Consider the following 20,632-nt stretch of genomic DNA (forward strand, 5'->3'; position numbering starts at 1 on the left):
ATGTTAGATGCAGTAGCTGTAATAAAGCCATTTGTCCAAAGAACCAGGAAGCACACAGAGTAATGTAGTTCACTAACGATTTCCCCCACCTTGGTTTATGCGGGCCCTTAACTTTCAGGAGATTCAACTTGGCAGCCTCAATAAAAAAAGAGGGTCTTGTGTCTCCTTCAATATTTGACTGAAAGAAACATAAAACAAACATTTCTTCTGACAGATCCACCATAGGAGCTAGTTTGGGTCAGCTCAGTTTATGTTTCTATGCTTATAGTTTTGTTCCTCAGTAGAGTAAGTAAGAGGTGAACAGTGGGGATTAGCCGTAGTCTAACCAGGAAAACAGAAACCAGCTCAAGTGTTCACAGCAGAAGGAATAGAAAGCGTGGTGGGTCCACAGAGAAGGAGAGGTTCAGAGTTAAACAGGGGGCTCTAAAATAACCCTGGAGATTGGCCATAGCAGGAAGTCTTTATCATACTTAGGCTAGAGAGACAAAGGGAAACAGGCAATTACTGGCACCAAGAAGACCACCCTATGGAAACTGGAACTATGGTGTCTGGTTGCAGTGAGGCTGGAGTCGCAGGACAGATAAAGCCCCTGGAGAAGCCACCCTGGGCTGAAAGGAGGAGGGGGGTGTCTTGATATCTCCTTCCCCGAAACCCACTCCTCACCCTGCCCTCTGATCTCCCGCCATTGACATAACCCTGCCTCCCTTTGACTCAGTCCTGCCAGATGTCCTCAGGAGCCTGGAAAAGTCAGCCTGCGGGGGATCAACCGCTCGCCCTGGAACAGAGCAGAGCAGAAGAGGGGCTGAGGAAGGATCTGAGGGCAAACAGGTCTAGGATCAGAACACCCCATGCTAAAATGATTTCATAGTGTAATGAAATAGATTGTATCATTTAATTCAACCCTTTCATTTTACAGAGAGGAACCAGGATCCAGAGAGACTAACCTGTTCCATATGCAGGCCCAGAGCAAGCTTTTAGTTCCCAGCACACAGCATGCGTTTATAAGGCTCTGCTCTCTGTTACGAGACTGTTGAAGCCCCATGATGAAGTGCACGGAAGCTGGGTCCATTTCATAATCACCCCGGGTACCCAATACAGCACCTGGTGCATAGAAACATCCAATAAAATCTTTATTGAACTAATGCAAATTGAAAGAGAAAACATTGTCTATCGACTGATCTAAGGTAGCCTTGATAATTTCCAGTCAAATATGAGTTACTGAGCAAGTTAAGCCCAGGAGACTGCCAAAACTACGCCTCTTAAATGTTTTTAAAGGGAGCATATACATTCTCATTGGCCTGTGGTGGTTTAAGTTTTCTACCATTCAAAACAGGGACAAAGATAGGTTCCTTTTAACTATCACACTGAACTTTCATTTGAAAGAATAAACAAGGATGTCAGCAATGAAAAACTGTACAGGCTGTCCAGAACAGACTGATACAAATAAAAAACTAATAAATATTTATGAGGTCATGTGTGGGAGGTGTCGCCTGGAGTGTTTCCCCCACAGACATGACTATGGAGTGAAAAAGGAAACACAGGAAAAAATACACCCAAGGAGGGATATTTAAGTAGTGTGGTGGGCAGCTGGGGAAGCGATGACTAATATTGCTGTTCGTAGTGGTTTAGAAACAAAAGAGACAAGTCTGTTGGAAACCTGCTTTCTTCTGCTACGGCTCCTCTGTAAAGCTAATGTTAGACAGGAGGAAGAAGGAAAGAAGGAGAAAAGGAAGGAAGAGAGGAAGAGGGGATGGAGGGAAGAAAGGAAGGGAGGAAGGAAGCTAGGAAAGAAGGGAAAGAGGGAAGGAAGGGGAGACATCAGAGAGAATGCAAGCTGAAAACCCATTTCCTGCCTTTGGCAAAAATAATATATTAATACAGGTGTAAAAGCTTATTTTGGTGGGAACCCAACTTAAATAGACTTAATGAAACTCCTACATCACTTGAAATTGAACATTAGTTCACTTAATCCATTAAAAACTTAACATGCATTGAATTAATGTAGTAGCACCTGAAGGTAGCTAAAGAAACTCCAGGTCGAATTTTAGAAGAAAAGAAAGCACCATTTAATATGAAGTGAAAAGAACCTAAAAGATAAATAAATAAATAAAAGAGGCTTTTCTGTAACATACAATTATTGGAAGATTTTTTTCAGGAGGCTTCCTAGGGACCAGGAGAGAGGCTCTGACCCTCAGATAATTCACTAGTCACCCAGCTGCTTACTGCTAATTTAAGGGTGAGTGAAAAGAAATCAAACATGTAAGAATAAAGAAGAAGGAAGAGGAAGAGGAGAATTTAAAGGAGGAAGAGGAGGAGGGGGAGGAGGAAGAAGAGGAAGGAGCAGCAGCAGCTGTTGCTATTCTTCTGTTTCAACAAAACCATGCAAGGTAAAATCCCATTAGAGCTTTCTGAGAGAAGTTATGTCTGGGACAGATCTCACCGTAGGCTAGGAACTTCTAAAAGAGTCCAAGTAAAACACTGTTTTTTTGTTTTTTTACAATTTAGAAATATTTTTCTGTGACTGAAATAAAATATTAATTAGTTGAAATGTTAAGTAAGTTTGTTTTCAACAATTTATATTTGTGGATTTATGTCAGAAGAATATATATAATGGGATTAAGCAGGAAAATGTAATAATATTAAGCTTCAAAGTAAGTGAATCATGATGAATATAAAGATGAATAATTTAAGGCAATTTCAATTGCATCAGAGTTTTTTTTTTTCTTTTCCTTTTCTTATGTATATAATTTTACTACTCTGTAAATAGGTAAGTAAACTAGGAGGAATTCAAGAGAGGAAACGGAAAACTTGCATAAAATGGGATAAATTCAATTTTTGAAGGATGTTTCTATTTCATTTGAGTGCTGGCCAAAAGACAATGGCATTTCTTAGAAGAAAGGCAATATCAGAATTTAAAATTTCAAAAATCTATGTTAGAAAGACACATCATCACCTATGCAAAAATATTTTGTCTAAATCTATCATGAAGAAACAATCAGAAAAACCCAAATTGAGAACAATGTGCAAAAGGAATGGCGTTTGTTTTGTTCTTCATATATCTATGTATGTATACACACACACACACACACACACACACACGTATACATATCAAGGAAACTTTTTTAGTTTAAAGGACAGAAAAGAGGGTTAACAACTGGTTCAGCCTGATTTTCCCAAAAGCAGAACTTGAAAGGGAAATTCACTGAGCATTTCTTGTAAGTGTTCCCAGGAGAAACAGGGGGGTGAGACATCAGGGCCCAGCCAGGTTACATATCGAGCAATCTTACAGAGAGAGAGAGCAGAGCAATCAATAATCTGACTTCAGAGTCGTCCCACCAGTTGTTGCTGGGGACAACACTTTGAGCACATCCTTGGCTGCTGAAATCTGTGAACCCCACAGGCAGAGAAGGTTCTGGCAGCCTGAGGTTATTCCCTGCCAGGGAAGCACATTTAGGCTCCTGCAACAACGAGTCTCTGCTATAACTAAATAAAATGATTGATTGAATTAGGATGGGGGAAGAATAGGTAGCTGCAAAGGAAATTTTTAAATGAGCCATACATTTCAACATTTAAGGTAAGACTCATTTAAAAATTCCCCCTGTTGTCGCAGTTGTAAATTTTATTGTTGTTAAATTTTGAATGTGATAATTATATTATGCTTATGAACAAGAATATCCATGTACTTACAAGATACATGCTAAGTATTTAGGGGAAAAGTGCCATATCTAAACTTGCTCTCAAATGACTTAGCAAAGCAGGTAGTATTAATATATATGTGTATATATGAATATATGAATCTATGTATATAGAGAGAGATAGGAAAATATAGAAACAAATGGTAACTCTAAGGAAGAGGTATATGGATAGTCACTGTACCATTCTTTCAAACTTTCTGTAAGTTGGAAATTTTTCAGAATATAACATTGGAGAAAAGAGAAATTAGCACTTGTCATGGTAGTTTTTTAAGAAAAAGTTGTATCTAATATCATTACATTCTTTAATTAAATTGTGTTGAAAACAATAAAAAATTGAGAGTAAATAAAATGGAATAAAAATGAGAAAAATAAAGTCTTTATTAACATTTTGAAGAAAGATCATTATATTAGGAAACATTGCCTACTGACTTCCTGACAATAGGACTTCCTATTCCTTTACCATTTATTAGAGGATGGACCCTGTTCCCTCATGTCATAACTCACTTTTTAAATCAGTGATTCTCAAATTGTTAGTAGCACATTTAAAGAAAAGTTTTAAGGTACTCAAAATATCACCAATAAAGTCTGGAATCATCACAGTGTGCACATTTCCACTATATAATTCTGCCCCAGCCTGTCTGAAAAGTATCCATGACTCCTATTGATTTCATGTAAATAACTGCTTTAGTAGAAATGACCATTTTCCTGATGTCATTCCTTTATATGTAAAAAGACAAAATTCTCATACGTTCCAGTAAATATGCCATCTTTACTTAGCACTATACATCTCATCTCTTACTTATAGTAAATTGTACCTAATCTACATAATTTATATAGCCTGTTACTCAATCCAACAGTTCTTTTTGACCAACATTGCTGCAATGATACATACACTTGTTTAAGGAGAAATTAGTTTTACATGTTGACTTTGATGGCACTTCCTGTTCTTCCCCCTTGCATTCATATGGTAAGATTGCACGTGCTGGCCACCTAGGACTAGGTGACTAGTCCTAGCCAGTAAGTACTGAGAAGTGACAAGCCACTTCTGGGCCAGAGTATTTAATTGTGGTTGACAAACCCACCCCAGTTCCGACTTTTGCCTGCAGCACAGTGATTCACAGTTTTCTAGGTGGTGGTTACCACATCAAATGAGTTCCTGAATAACCATCGTAAGCGGAGGTGTCCTTGACTACCCATGTTCTGTAAGCAAGTATGAACCGATTAATGTAAGCAAGAAATAGGCATTTGTTGTATAAGCACTGAGATTTGGATATGGTTTGTTACCAGAGCATTACCTAGCCTATGCTGACTGATAAATTAGTCATATTTAAGAATATATCTCTGAGAGATATGTGGTTCAATAGTTTGTCCCATTATACAGCAGAGGAATGGCTGCTATATAGCACTTCTATTGCTTAAACGTATAACACAAAACTCCCAGTTTAAATGAACTCCTGAGTTCATCATTTATAAAAAAGGCATCACACGATGTATACTATTTTATAAATGGCTTCCTGTAAACAAGACATTCCCATAGTTCTTTATAGAGTTATGCTAATAATAGATAGATTATTCTTCATTTATCCTCATTAGTTCTGAGCAACTGGAAGAGGAAAATTTTACTATGAGAATACATGAATATAGTATTATGGAAGGAAAGGGAAAAGTTCTGTTTTGTGGAAAGCATTGGTCCCCTTTGTCCATCAAATGAAGATAAACTATTCATTAGACCTTAATCTTAAGGAATCCAAGAACACTAAGCTAATAGATAACATGTGACTACAGAATGAATTAGCTGAGCTTTATTCTAAGAGCTGTCACCATGAACTGTGTAATTATAGCCAGGTCTTTTAAATGCTTTGAATTTTTTTCATGTTTGGAGAAGATTACTTTAGACCCATCAGGCCTAAAAGAAGGATCAAACCCTTGTCAACCCTTTTGCCTAAAGTTAAAAATATCATGTTACCTGGATTATTCATTTATGCCCACGCCTTGTTTCAAAAAGGATTTAAAGTAAATTGCATATTATTATTTTATTAACACATAAAAACCCTGGGGTAAACCCATAAGAGGATTATGGAGTTTTTTTTTTCCTATCCTACTTTTCAGAGTATTTTAAGCATATTCTAGAATTTATTCACTCATGAATTTGATACAAACTAAGGTGAAATCTCTTCTCTAGAATCTCATAATACTTAGAAAGCACAGTAACACTTTCAAAGAAAAAGGAAGTTCATATTTAGAGGAAGTTTGTATTTGAGTTCTTGTCACAATGTTTCACGCACCAGATACTAAGATAATTGCATGTATACCAAAATACTCAAATAGCTGTGAATTAAGGATTATGATTTGATGATATGTATTTTAATGTATAAATTAATGAAATCTTTTTCACCAACTAGAAGAAAAAATTCAATATAATGTTATGGTTTTAATTTTCCTATATATATGTAGATGTTCTAAAATATCAAAACATCACTGACTTTGCAGTATAATTAAATATAAAATGTATTAACTTAAGCCAAATAAATTTCAACAGCCTAATTTTAACAGTTCAAAAACTAGGTAAATACTTAAAAATTATTCCTTTTGAAAAACACATAGGATGTTACTAATCAAAAATGTATTATACTTACATATTAATAGATTTTCAGAGGTCTTCATAAATATTAAATCATAAATTCTTGTGGATTTCCTAATTGCTAAGTATCTCCTTTCATAAGATATTTTGTAAATTTTTGCAATGATAATGGACAGAGCGTGAACTTCGGAATTGCCCCCATCTGGGTTCATCAGCTTAATTAAGCACATATTGTATAACCTTGGATAGTTTATCCACTTAAACTGAAGAGCTTCATCTTCAACATTTCTAAATTGGGGACAGTATTAACTACCTCTTAGGGATGTTATAAACAATAAATGAGGCTCTTCAATTACAATCAATAAATAACTCACACTGTGAAAAATATCAGTAATGCAAGAGTACAATAATATAGGCAAAGTGCCTAACAGAAATCAAGTACTCATTGAATTAATTAATCAGTATTTCCCTTTGCCCTCAGCCTAATAAATGTAGAAAGAAAAAGAACATTTTAAGAAATTTTCTTCAACTAATATAAGATATCTAAAGACTCACCCATTTATCTTCCTAGCTTACAGTTTGTTCCACAACAATTTTTGTAACTAAGGATACCAAAATTAGACATTACTTTTATTTCTAAACTTTGAGGTAGTTGCTAAGCACTACGGTTAAACTACCAAAATAAAGAAACCTGGAGGAATAATGAACATTGACTACAAACTAAGCTGATTATCATATATTCTATCTGGTGGTTTGTGAGTCCACTTATTATACACTGTAATTCAATGAAAAAATAGCATACACAAAAAGAGTACTTAAGGATAAGAAAAATTTAGACTTAAAAATGAGTTGTCAATGTAACGTACTGTGTTAGAAACGAATGATAATTAAAATGTGCTTTGAGGGCTAAGCAAGGCATTTTCTCCTTTTTTCTCTTTTAAAGAATGCTATGAGGGAAGGATTTTCTTGGTAATAAAAAAAAAATCAATCAAAATGGCCAAATCAATGATGCTTACGGGAGTTTCCTGTTTTTGACATTTGAGCCATATTATAATGTTCTATTTCCTGTATTTCCTTGCCTAAGTAGAATTTTGCTTCAGGCAACTTTTTATCAGAACTTCTGTGTGTAGAAACCGGGGACTTTATTGAATTGTTTCTCACTAGGTGCTTGATCTTAACAAAGCGTTTAAACGGTACTGATGCCTTGGTTTGAGCAATGGACTGTCCCAGCTTATCAGTTACATGCACACAGCACAAATACAACTCATCTGGGTCACAGCTAAATGCAATTATAGGACTCAGAGCTAATACATACAGAACTTCTCATTTAAGGCAATTCATCTCTGGATTGTTTAACCCTTAATAGCTTATAAAATAATAAGATAGGAAACAAAGATGCTACCTAATAGGTAGGTTTCCCAAAATAAACGCTTGTTTAAAGGTTCATTTGTTAATCAGGTATCTGGAATTTGGAATACATTTTTATGAAGGGAGATAAATTTTAGATGATAGGTTAGGTTTTTATCATGGATCTAAAAAGTTTTTAATAATGAACATGAAGAGGCAACTGGCAAAGCAGTATTTCAATAACATGTAAATTCAATAAAATAGTGCAGAAAAATAAATGTTTTAAATTTATTCTGAATTAAATATGAAGAGAATTAAACTGAAGATGCCAAAATGTAGTTCCTAATCTTTGTTCCATGTGACCTTGAGCAAATTGCTGGAGGCCATATTTGGCAGACAGATGAGAATGTACCCTTCCTTTTCAAGAAAAATTTTTTTTTTTTTTTATTTGAGACAGAATCTCGCTTTGTTGCCCAGGCTAGAGTGCCGTGGCGTCAGCCTAGCTCACAGCAACCTCAAACTCCTGGGCTTAAGCGATCCTTCTGCCTCAGCCTCCCGAGTAGCTGGGACTACAGGCATGTGCCACCATGCCCGGCTAATTTTTTCCATATATTTTTAGTTGGCCAGACAATTTCTTTGTATTTTTAGTAGAGACGGGGTCTCGCTCTTGCTCAGGCTCGCCTCGAACTCCTGACCTTGAGCGATCCACCCGCCTGGGCCTCCCAGAGTGCTAGGATTACAGCCACCGCGCCCGGCCAAGAAAATTCTTGACAACTACCTTTAGCCTTCTCACTTGATAACATGCTCAGTACCTTATAAATGCCAGGAAATATTCTAAACTTAACTCAAACCTTTTGATGAGTTACATCTTCTGTATTCAATTTGTATAAGTTCAACAAATGTTTATTGAGGCTCTTCTGTAAGCTGAGTATTGTGTCTGGGCAAAATATTTTAAAAGGCACATTGTAAAGGAAGAAGATATGATGCTCAGTGACTATGACTTCACTGATGAAGTCATCAGTGAACTTCCAATTAAAATGAAAATGAGATATCACTATGTATCCACTAGATCAGCAGTCCCCAACCTTTTTAGCACCAGGGACTGTTTTCATGGAAGACAATTTTTCCATGGACCGGGTAGGGGGTGTGGATGGTTTGGGGACGATTCAAGCTCATTACATTTATTGTGCAGTTTATTTCTGTTATTATTACATACTAACATACAATGAAATGATTATACAACTCACCACAGGTTGGGGACCCCTGCACCAGATTACCTAGTATTTTAAAACTATCAATAACAAATGTTGGGAAAAATGTCAAGCAGTTGGAGCACTCATACATGGCTGGTGGGAGAGTAAAATGGTGCAGCACTTTACAAAGCTAAACATATTACACATCTACCATATTACCCAATTATTATACCATGAGACACAAAGACTTGTAACATGAATTTTCACAGCAGCTTTATCATAGCTAAAAATTGAAACCAACACAAATATGTAAGTAAACTGATAAGCAAATTGTGGTATATCAATTTAATGGAATACTATTCACTAATGAAAATGAATGAACTAATGATACATTGATTAATATAGATGAACCTCCAAAATCATTATCCTAAATTAATGAGAACCAGATGCAAATGAGTATTTTTACTATACGATTTCATTTGCATAAAAATTTATAACAGGAAAATCTAACCTATGATGGCTGAAAGCAGACTAGTGGTTGCCTGGGCTAAGGAGTGGACAAAGATTGACTGCAGTGTGCACAAGGGAACTTCCTGGGTGATGGAAATAGTCTATATCCTGGTTGGCAAGATGGTTGCATGCATGTATACCTTTTCAAAACTCATAGAACACACACTTACAATGCGCACTGCCAAATTTCCAGGAGCTTCTGAAGCATTAAACAACCTTTGGGGTAATGAGAGGAAATGGAGTTGAGAGACCACCAGTGATGCCAGAGGGGTTTAGAGAACCCATGAAATCAACTCACAAGAGAAAGCGAAAGCTTTCATCTTTAAGAAACCTGTTTACAATGACACCAGTCATGTATGAACTTGAAAGAGAAGCTTTTCCAGACTCTCAAATGCCAGAGCTGCCAAAATCTGAGTCTGGCAAAAGCGAGGAAGGCAGAGGGTTCAAGGAGGGGACAAGAAGCCAACAGGCCTCCTGCTGCCTGCCCAGACCACATGTTCCCACCTGCTTCCCTGGAAAGCTTTAATTACGGCATTGAGACTTCACAAATCTGTTCCCTAATCGTCATGGGGGCTGTTGGAAATGTCATTCAGTAGCAGGGGAACATTTTCCCACTGAATAAATTTTAAAGAGAGAAGTGAGAGACAAAAATAAAGTTGTGTTTTAATTCCAGTATGTTTGCTATGCCAATGCAACTTCCAGACACACAAGGTAACACCATCAATCACCCCCACCCTCCTCCTCTGGTTCCAACCAGATTGCCTCGAAAGTCTCAAAGATTCCACCACCTCAGGCAATCAGTTCTGACTGGGAAGGGAACCATTTTGTAAAAATGCAGATGCTGGGGCTGGTGCTCCTTTCCTGGAAGTATGTGTGTAGGCAGGGTTAGGTGTGAAAAATTAAAATGGTGAGACATGGATCTTAAGAAGAGTAAATAGAAACTGTGCACATGTGAAGCTGTAAGGAGCAGTTAATAGCGTTAAGAAGAGTTAGCCTTTTCTTGTTCCACTGTCCCTCATCATAAGGACCTGATTTCTTCTGACAGGAAACAGTAAAGACGAGATGCTGCTCCACCCAAAATGTAATCTAGTCTCTGGGAAGAAAGAGGAAGGAAGAATGATTGAGGAAATTGGTGGAGGGAAGGGGTAAAAACAGAGGGCAACAAAGAAAGAAAAGGGAATTCCTAGATTTCTGTCTTAGATAGACTCTATGGGGATTGGCTGGTGACGATGAAAAAGTTTTTAAATGTTTACATCATCCTCTGAACCCCAAATGCAACTCCCAAGAGATAACTGTATAGCCCAATCAACCATCCAGAAGATCTGGATTCACCACAAGATTGATCCTAGAACCTGAACTTCTTGCTTCTTGAAGGACCAGATCATGGCATCTTGCATATGTATTTTGAATCCTTTAACTACTAAAGACCATGTTTCTCTGACTGTGAATATTTTTATCACTGAAATCACTGAAGGTGTTAAGTTGCCTCCCTTTGAATCTTATCAGCTGACAGATCACACAAAACAGGTATCAGTTGGTAGCTCACTAGGGAAGTGACTAAAGGTAATTTGAACCGACAAAGAACCTATCACAAATGGATAGTGGAGTAATAATAATTTCAGAGTTTCTTGTGGAATAGAAAATCATTTCAAAAGAAATTTCTAAGAGGGGAATATTTCTTCTTTCTAGGGCACAGGAATGTACAAATGAAAAAAAAAACGTAGTTGTTTTTCCCTCTAACTGAATATGAGTTATGGTGCCCTGATAGCCACTAGCTATTTAAGTCAAAGGGAAAAAGTGTACATGATTTATTTTCACTCTTTCTTAGCATTTAAAGTGTGTGTATGTGCATGTTTGTGTGCGTTAAACTTATTAGATTACTCTTATTTTTCTCCAAAAAGCACCCAATGGTAAAATGAGTAGGCTATACTTGACCCAAAAAGTTACCTGATTTTTACAATCAAATTTTAAAACACACACACAGCACACTGTCTTCTTGTGGTTTACTTTGGGTTTTGCTACTATTCCACATTTCCAATCTTTAAGTCCATGGCTTCTTCCCTTTAGGTAATTTACATTTTATTTACGATATGTTTTACATATTTAATTACCATATTTTTCTGACATTGTAGTAGTGACATTTAAGGCCAGCCAAATACCATGCATGAAAAGATTCAGTACGAGATTTGCTGTCCTGTACTTCCCACCACGTCGGGGTCAGGTCCCTGTGAAGCAAGGTCATGGGAATGTGGCTGCTGTCTGAGTTGTTCCTTTTCCAGCCCTTAGGGAAATGCAGGTCCTTGTGGACATTGAGCTGAAGAAGGTAGTCATATTTATAACAAATCTAAATAAATTCTTATTCTCGACCATACTATTTTAAAACTTACTTCATTTAAAAATCAGGCTGAGTTCCTGACTAGCTATGCGACAAGGGGCCACTTTGTCCACACTGACATTTTTTAGAAAACATCTTGGAGTCTCATGTTAGTAAGAAATAGGTTGCAAGAACTGTAAGAAAAGAACACAGCTAAGGAAGAGAAAAAGCAAAATGAGCTGAAATTAAAAACAAATGCCTTTAAAAAAGAAAAGAAAAAGAAAAGACAAGCCAGGCCAAAAGAAGCAAGGAAAAAAAATGCCTGATTTCATTCTTGCTTTCGCTTCATTTTCCCACATGACTTTCTATATAGAGAAATCAGCCACTAGAAGGAAGGAAGCCACTTATTATGACATATTATTTTTAACTCATGAAATACTCATAGTGCTTCATATCTTCAAAACATTTTACATCTTTGACTACTGAGCACCTTTACTACTTTTTGTCTAGTAATAGGCCCATGGTACCTCCACAGCGAACAGAAGGAAAGTATGTAATAAAAGACAATATTCTAAACTCAAAAGCAATGAGGAATGATAATAAAACTAATCAGAGCCCACCTTTATCTAATTCCAAACACCCCTATTTCTTTATTATTTAATTTACCCCTAAAATACATGTTTCAGTCTTATTCCCTGTGTCCCCTCCCCTAATCTTACTCTCAATGATCGTGGTCCAATTTAAATCCTACCTAGCATCATGGGACTGAGGAAATACAAGTTGGAGAGGACCCTTAAAGCTATTGAGTGTTTCCATTTATGCCAGTGATGGTACAGGCCACTGCCAGGACCCACCTTCAGCTCCAGCTGTTTTCCCCATTTCCATTCCCTGTTGCTTTGCAGGGAAGCCACTGTCGCTGGCCCAACAGTCTGGTCCATTGACTGGATGGCAGATTGGCAATTAGCCTAAAAAGACTTATCCCTAGACTTTGTTATAATAAAACAATTAATTGGGAGGCCATTAAACTGAGGCAGCTCTCGAGCCCTGAGTTTCTACTAAGCAAACTCAAACCTAACTCAGAGTGCATTGTCATAGCCTAGGAAAACAAAACTCGGGCTTAGCCAATCAGAAACCGCGAACTAACCTCTAAATAGAAACTTTACCAAGCAGAAACTGACAACTACCCTCTAACTAGAGACTTTAAGGTTACCTTAACCAATCAAATATTTTCTTTGTCTTACTTCTGAGAGCACCATATACAGTTTTTCCCTGGTACCCCTTCAGTGGAGCACAACTTGCTTGTGGCTTTTCATTGCCAGATTCATATCACTGTCTGCTCATATAAACTCTTTAAAGTTATAATTATGCTTAAGTTTATCTTTTAACAGCTGGCAGCCTTCTAGGAGGAGGTGTGATTCAGAAGTCTGTGCTCAACAGAGATGAAGATAATTAGCTAGGCCTGTCAGGCTCACTTCCTCTGGAATTTGCCCAGGAGAACTGAATGACTAACTGGTCAGTGGCAAGAAAATAACGGAGTAGACCTACAGAGGGAAGCTAAGATTCCATGAGAAAAAGATCGTGCTGGCCATGATAGATAGAGAAAAGAAACGTCAAGGGCTACCTTGAATCTTAACAAGTTTTCTAGTCCTACATTCATGACATAAATTCTTCTAATCAACAATGTACCCATTTTTAAAGAAGCTCAAGAAAGTTTGTGTTACTTGCAAGCAAAGGAGAACACCTAGCACTCTTCCTATCCTTCATCATCCCCTACAACATCCTTGCTTAGTGGTCACGCCTACATTTAAATATCTCCAGTAGCAATTTACCACTCGAGTTTCCCAGTATGTCTCTAAGTAATTAGGCTATGAAGCCATTGCTTATGTTGAGTAAGCCCTCGATCCCCTGCATCTCATATTCTCTGGCTACTGAAAGCATCGTGAGACATGGTATCCTCTCATTATTCTGATCCCTCTTTGGAAATGTCCCAGTTTATCTGTAACTTTCCAAAATGTGGTTTTCAGAGCTGAAAACAGTCCATGTGTGGTGTGACCAGCACAGATGGCCTGGATTATCATGTTCCTTGTTCTGTGTAATTTATTGCAAGTACTTTGGCCTGAGACTGCATTAGACTTTTTTCTCAGCCCCATTACATTGTTGAATCAGTTTAAACTTCTTGTTAATTAAATATACTAGCTTTTTGAAGTGAGCTGCAGATAAGCCACATGTTCCCACCTTGTACCTATGTAGTTGGTTTTGCATATTCAAGATCAGGATGTTATATTTACAAGTTAAATTTCATTTTTGCTAGCCTAAAGTTTATGTTTTCAGCCTTCCATCAAATACTCCTGACTACCCACTCCAACATCTTATGATCACTGCTTCCTGTAAGTTGCTCTAATAAATACATCTATTTCACTCACTTGGTACATCATTATACTACGTAGTCAAGTTAGTCATCATTTAATGAAGGGTGGCTCCAAAGTATAGAACCAACATATCTTGTTTTCAGAACCTATAGAATGCCACATACAAAATCTTTATTGGTAACTGATGATCAAAAATGAAAAATTTAAGTAATGGATCTTACACTGTTTTTCTGGTCAATGCCTGTAAGCTTCCAGGTATGTGACCGCAGTGGAACTGATGGAGCCTCATACATTCTTTCCCCTCTTTATAGAGGATGAGTGGATAATCCTGTGAAATGTGAGTGAGTAATTTATACCTTAAACTGTTAGTGTTTTGGGTGTCCTTAGCATCTTTTTAATATATTTCTATGAAACACTTCTAATGTAGACAGTGCCTGTCACAAGCAGTTGAGAAGGGGCCATTTGACTTGAGCCTTCGATGCTTGTAGAGCCTCAGATTAATGAAGTTGTACCTACAGCAACATAGATACACTAAAATTAAAATATGTCATTCATCAGCAGTTTTCAACTCATGTCCCATAATAACACCACCCCATTTTTATGCATTATGAATAATTATATTTTAACACATCCTGTCATTGTATGAATAACAGAATGACATTGCACTGTATTTTGGGTTTAAAAGCAAAACATTGGCCGTGGTGGCTCACGCCTGTAATCCTAGCACTCTGGGAGACTGAAGTGGGCGGATCGTTTGAGCTCAGGAGTTCGAATCAGCCTGAGCAAGAGTGAGACCCCATCTCTATTAAAAATAGAAAGAAATTAGCTGGACAACTAAAAATATATAGAAAAAACTTAGCCAGGCATGGTGGTGCGTGCCTGTAGTCCCAGCTACTTGGGAGGCTGAGGCAGAAGGATCACTTGAGCCCGGGAGTTTGAGGTTGCTGTGAGCTAGGCTGACGCCACGGCACTCACTCTAGCCCGGGCAACAGAGTGAGACTCTGTCTCAAAAAAATAAATAAATAAATAAAAGCAAAACATTAATTTTTCAAATGGAGGCATTTATAAATGTATTACAATTTTGTGTCTCCTTTTTCTAAAATTCATCTTTTAAAATATTCTGATTGCATTAATAAATGGAGATGAGAAATGCCTTTCTCAGTCTCTCAGAGGCTCTAGAGGCAAATGAACATCATCATTTCTTTACTTAAATGTTCTCCTTATTGCTGTTCACATTAATCTTCTTGTCACTTAACAACAAGACTTTTTACTAATTCCTCTTGAGATTGTTTCTTCCATCTGGTACATTTTTGTTTGTTTGTTTGTTTGTTTGTTTTTAGAGACAGGGTCTTATTCTGTCACCCAGGCTGGAGTGCAGTGGCACAATCATGACTCACTACAGCCTCCAACTCCTGGGCTCAAGCGATTCTCCTGCCTCAGCCTCCTGAGTACCTAAGACTACAGGAGCACACCACCACACTTGGCTAAATTTTTTATTCTCTATTTTTGTGGACATAGGGTCTTACTGTGTGGCTGAGGCCTGGCCTGGATCTCCTGGCCTCAAGCAATCCTCCCATCTTGACCTTCCAAAGTGCTGGGATTACAGGCATGAGCTCCAGGCCTCATCAGGTACGTTTTTGATGAGCAGCAATGATCATGTGAATCACTATGCTAGGTTCAGTGAAAAAAAAAAAAAATCTTCATCAACAACATAAGTGTGATCCTTTCCCTCAAGAAGCTCACCATTCCCACAGGTATGACCACATTTACCTATAGCATGCATTAAAGGATTGAGTATTGTGTTTTAAGAGTAAATAAAATTACTCAAGACCAGAAATAAAGAGACATAAATCAGATTCAGAGATTTAGGAAAAGTTTGGCAGCCTCAGATTTCTACAGTCTGGGCAATCTTGGCTCTAATCACAGAATTCTTTGCTCCCACTTCCTGATTTTAGCCCCACTTGCCATTCTTTGTGAGAAAGAGTATTTCTGGTGAACATCATGTACAAGAAGGCAATGCTGTAGCTGGGAAGAGGTTGTCCCTAATACTCTACTGTCTAGTTTCCACCCCACTTTCCGTTCCAGTTTTGCAAGTTCTTTATCTGACGTTGTCAAGAGCACTATCTTGCCGAGTCTGGTCCTCCTAGTCAGCCCAGCCTTTCTCCAAGTCTAATTCAACTGATATAGGGCTGAAATACTGCAAATGGAACTTTATTAAAACAGGAGGAGGAAAAAGATCACAACTGGTAAATGAGCTCTAACTTATTCTAGTGTAACCTTCATGGATTACCTTGACTAAAAGACACTAATGGATACACAGCACTAAATTTCATTTCAACCCTGTCACTTTGGGTGTGTCTTGGGTATATTTATTAATGAATGATAAAAGTAGGCACTACCTGAAGATAAATCTCAGTTTACTCACCTATTGTTTTGTGTTGTCTTATTCACATCATAGCGGGCATGAAGTGACTGAGCTGTAAGAGACACCCACCTCCACCTCCTGAAGCCTGGGATATGGTTCATGATCTTACAAAGAAAATATTATGAGCTGAAGACAAGAAAGATCAAATTTCAGTTTTGATTCCTAGTAGAAAAATTTCTTTCCACACAGACTTTAAAGTTACAGTCTCCATCACATGTGCAAAGAACACGAGCAGTAAAGAGGAAGACCCTGACAGTACACTCAAGTCAGAGTCAGAGCTGCGATTTTACCGGGCCAATCCTCAGGTTAGCAATCAAAGACTAAGAATCCTCTGCAGATCCCAAAGTAAGACCTGGGCAGCTGTGCTGACCAGACACCTAAGGATATAAGGATAAAACCTACGTGGGACACATGGAGGAGGAGCCATACCATAGTGACAGAGAGAGTATGCCCCTAGCTATATTAGCCAAGGTTTCTTACCAGTTCATTAATGAGACAAAACTAAAAACATCAGAATCTAATGATTTTCAGTTTATTATATTTGCATATAGTGGTAAATTGTGTATACTTATTGATACAGAGTTTAATGAAGCACAATGAACCCTCCTAGTACTTCCATAGGGAATTTGTTAAGAAGCTCTTTAGGTGCTGTTATATATTAATAGAAATATCTAGATTGGATGAATCCTTTTTGACTATTACAGTTGTAGTCTTGGTAGTCAGTGGTGTATTAATAAAGGTCAGATTTATCTGTAAATGACAGAAATCTCAAATAATAGTGGCTTAAGCAAGGTCAAAGTATATTTCCTTCTCACATCACCATGAACAATCCAGATCTGGTGTATCCACCAGGGACCGAGGCTGCTTCTATCCTGTTATTCAGCCACCTTTAACATGAAGTTTCCAACAGGTGGTTGCTCCCAGGATAAAGCTTCAGCCTCAGCCATCATGTCTCTGCATTGCAGCCAGTGAGAAGGAACAAAAGAAACGTAAAGTATTATTATCCTTCTCATTAAGGACACACGTTTCACCTGCATCCTCTTGCTCAGACTTAGCTGCATGGCCACAACCTGCTACCAGTAAGGATGTGAATTTCAGTCCCCTTTGTAGGTGGCCACAGTCAAGACAAAAATCAGAAACTCTCTCATGGTGAAAGAAGAGAGAATGGATATTCAGAACCAAATAGCAGTTTCTGCTGCAGTGACCGAAATTCCTTCTATCTTATACAATTTTGGCCAAATGAAGTATTTTTCTGCTTGGTTATAGAAGCAACAAACATTTATTGAGAGCTTATTACGTGCCAAGCAATTAGCTAAATCCTCTTAAAATAGTGTTACGAGTTAAATTGTGTCCTCCCCAAAAAGATGTTAAAGTCCTAACCCCTACTATCTTAGAATGTGACCTTATATGGAAATAGCATCTTTGCAGATGTAGTCAAGTTAGGATGTCATTAGGGTGGGCCTAATCCAATATGATTGGTGTCCTTATTAAAAAAAAGAAAAAGAAAAAAAAAAAGAAAACTTGGACTCAGACATAAAAGCAGAAATGCAGAGGGAAGGATATGTGAAGAGACCCAGGGACAACACCACGTGAAGATGCAATGTTAGAGTGATGCATCTGCAAGCCCAGGAACACAAAAGATTACGGGCAAACCACCAGAAGCCAGAAAAAGTCAAGGAAACAGTCTCCCCTATACGTTTGCTGCTGATACTTTGATTTGGGACTTCTAGCCTCCAGAACTGTGGGATAATACATTTCAGTTGTTTTTAAGGCACCCAGTTTATGGCACTTTACTACACAGCAGCCCTGGGAAACTAATAGAAATAGGTCATCTTCAAAATTACAACTAGACAAGAGGAATAAGTTCTAGTGTTCTGTAGCACTGTAGGGTAGATATAGTTAACAATAATTTATTGTATATTTTCAAAAAGCTAGAGGAGAGGATTTTGAATGCTTCCAACACAAAGAAATGATAAATGTGTGAGGTGATGGACATCTAATTACCCTGATTTGATCATTACACACACATTGCATACATGTATCAAAATATCACTCTGTACCCCATAAATATTATGTGTCAACTAAAATGAAGAAGAAGAAAAAAAGAAGTAGGTTATCTCATTTAATTACTGCAACTATTGCTATGAGAACGGTGCCACTGTTAGTTAGTCTTCCATGTTTATGAATAAGTACATCATGGCTCAAGAAATTAAGCAACTTGCCAAGATCCCCTGAGACTTGGGTGTTTTTCTGATTCCAGAGCCTGAGCTCCCAATCTGCTATACTAACTAAAGGATTAACATGACTCTTTCCCAGGGATGTGGATTGAAAGTTAGTATCTCTAGTCTCATCCAAACTTGATCCTTAAGGTTGGTCCAAGTGCAGTGGTGTTTACAACTAATTGATCACAACCAGTTACAGATTCCTTTGTTCCTTCTCCACTCCCACTGCTTCATTTGACCAGCCTTTAAAAAATAAATAAATAAATAAAACCAAACTTGATCCTTAATAATATAAGAAACGAGGCAGGGCGCAGTGGCTCACGCCTGTAATCCTAGCACTCTGGGAGGCCGAGGCGGGCGGATTGTTTGAGCTCAGGAGTTCGAGACCAGCCTGAACAAGAGCGAGACCCTGTCGCTACTAAAAGTAGAAAGAAATCATATGGACAGCTAAAAATATATATAGAAAAATTAGCCGGGCATGGTGGCGCATGCCTGTAGTCCCAGCTATTCGGGAGACTGAGGCAGAAGGATTGCTTGAGTCCAGGAGTTTGAAGTTGCTGTGAGCTAGGCTGACATCACAGCACTCTAGCCTGGGCAACAGAGCGAGACTCTGTCTCAAAAGATAATAATAATAACAATATCAGAAAGGAGTCAGATTGAACATCAGGAAGAGCTTTCTAAATTCAGACTTCTGTCAAGATAGAGCCGCCTTTGGTTATTTTTCACAGTTGCTCTTATCAGTCACCTATCATGGACTGTAATCAAATAAAAAAGAAAACTAATACTCCTACAAAGGCATAATATATTATCTACATAATTGTATATTTGATAAAAAGCTCAAATTAGGGCTCTCTGTATTTCTGAAAGTCTGGCTCCCATAGCCTCTGTCTGGGACTAAAACATACTCAATAAAACTGTTTTGTGCATAGGATTATGCACTTCTCCACCGAACCAAATACTATATGATCTGACTAAACTGTAGCATTCTAAAATGTTAACTTTGTTTACCTCTGCATGAAAGAATTGTTAGTGATTTTATGTGCATGTTTCATTCTTTTTCAAGTTTTCTCATGGAGAATATAATACCTTTGAAATTATATTAAATAAATAATACTTTTGAAATTAGGAAAAAAGGTCATTAAAAATATGTATAGAAAGATACTATATTAAGTATCTATCACTATGTAACAAATAATCCCAAAACTTGGTGGCCTAAACCAAAAAAAAAAAAAAAAAAAAAAAATTATTATCTCACATTTTCTCTGGGTCAAGGATTTAGGAGCAGTTTAGTGGAGTGGTCCTTACTCAGGGTCTTTCTTGAGATTGCACTGAGGATGTTGGCAGGGGCTGCAGTCATCTGAAAGCTTGACTGGGACTGGAAGATCCCCTTTTAATATATCTCACTCACGTGGTATTGGGAAGAGGCTTCAGTTCCTCACCATGTGGTTGTCTCCATAAGTAGCTTGAATTTCCTCACAATGTAGCAGCTGGCTTCTCCCAGAGCCAGTGATCTGAAAGATAGCAAAGCAGAATCCACAATGACTTTTATGGTTTAGTATCAGAATGTATACACATCACTCCCACCATATGCTACTCACTAGAAGCAAGTCACTAAGTTGAGCCCACATGAGGGAAAGGGAATTAAGCTCCACTTCTTGAAGATAGCTGTGGTAGAGAATTTTTGGACATATTTTAAGACTACCACAGAGTCCATATTTACAAAGGGAAAAAAAAGAAAACACCACATACATACCCAGACACATGTAATTTATTGAAAAATTTTTTTTTTTTTTTTTTTTTTTTTTTTTTTTTTGTTGAGACAGAGTCTCACTTTGTTGCCCAGGCTAGAGTGAGTGCCGTGGCGTCAGCTTAGCTCACAGCAACCTCAAACTCCTGGGCTCAAGCGATCCTACTGCCTCAGCCTCCCGAGTAGCTGGGACTACAGGCATGCGCCACTATGCCCGGCTAATTTTTTC

Source organism: Eulemur rufifrons, chromosome 1, assembly GCF_041146395.1.
Source record: "Eulemur rufifrons isolate Redbay chromosome 1, OSU_ERuf_1, whole genome shotgun sequence".
Lineage (NCBI taxonomy): Eukaryota > Metazoa > Chordata > Mammalia > Primates > Lemuridae > Eulemur > Eulemur rufifrons.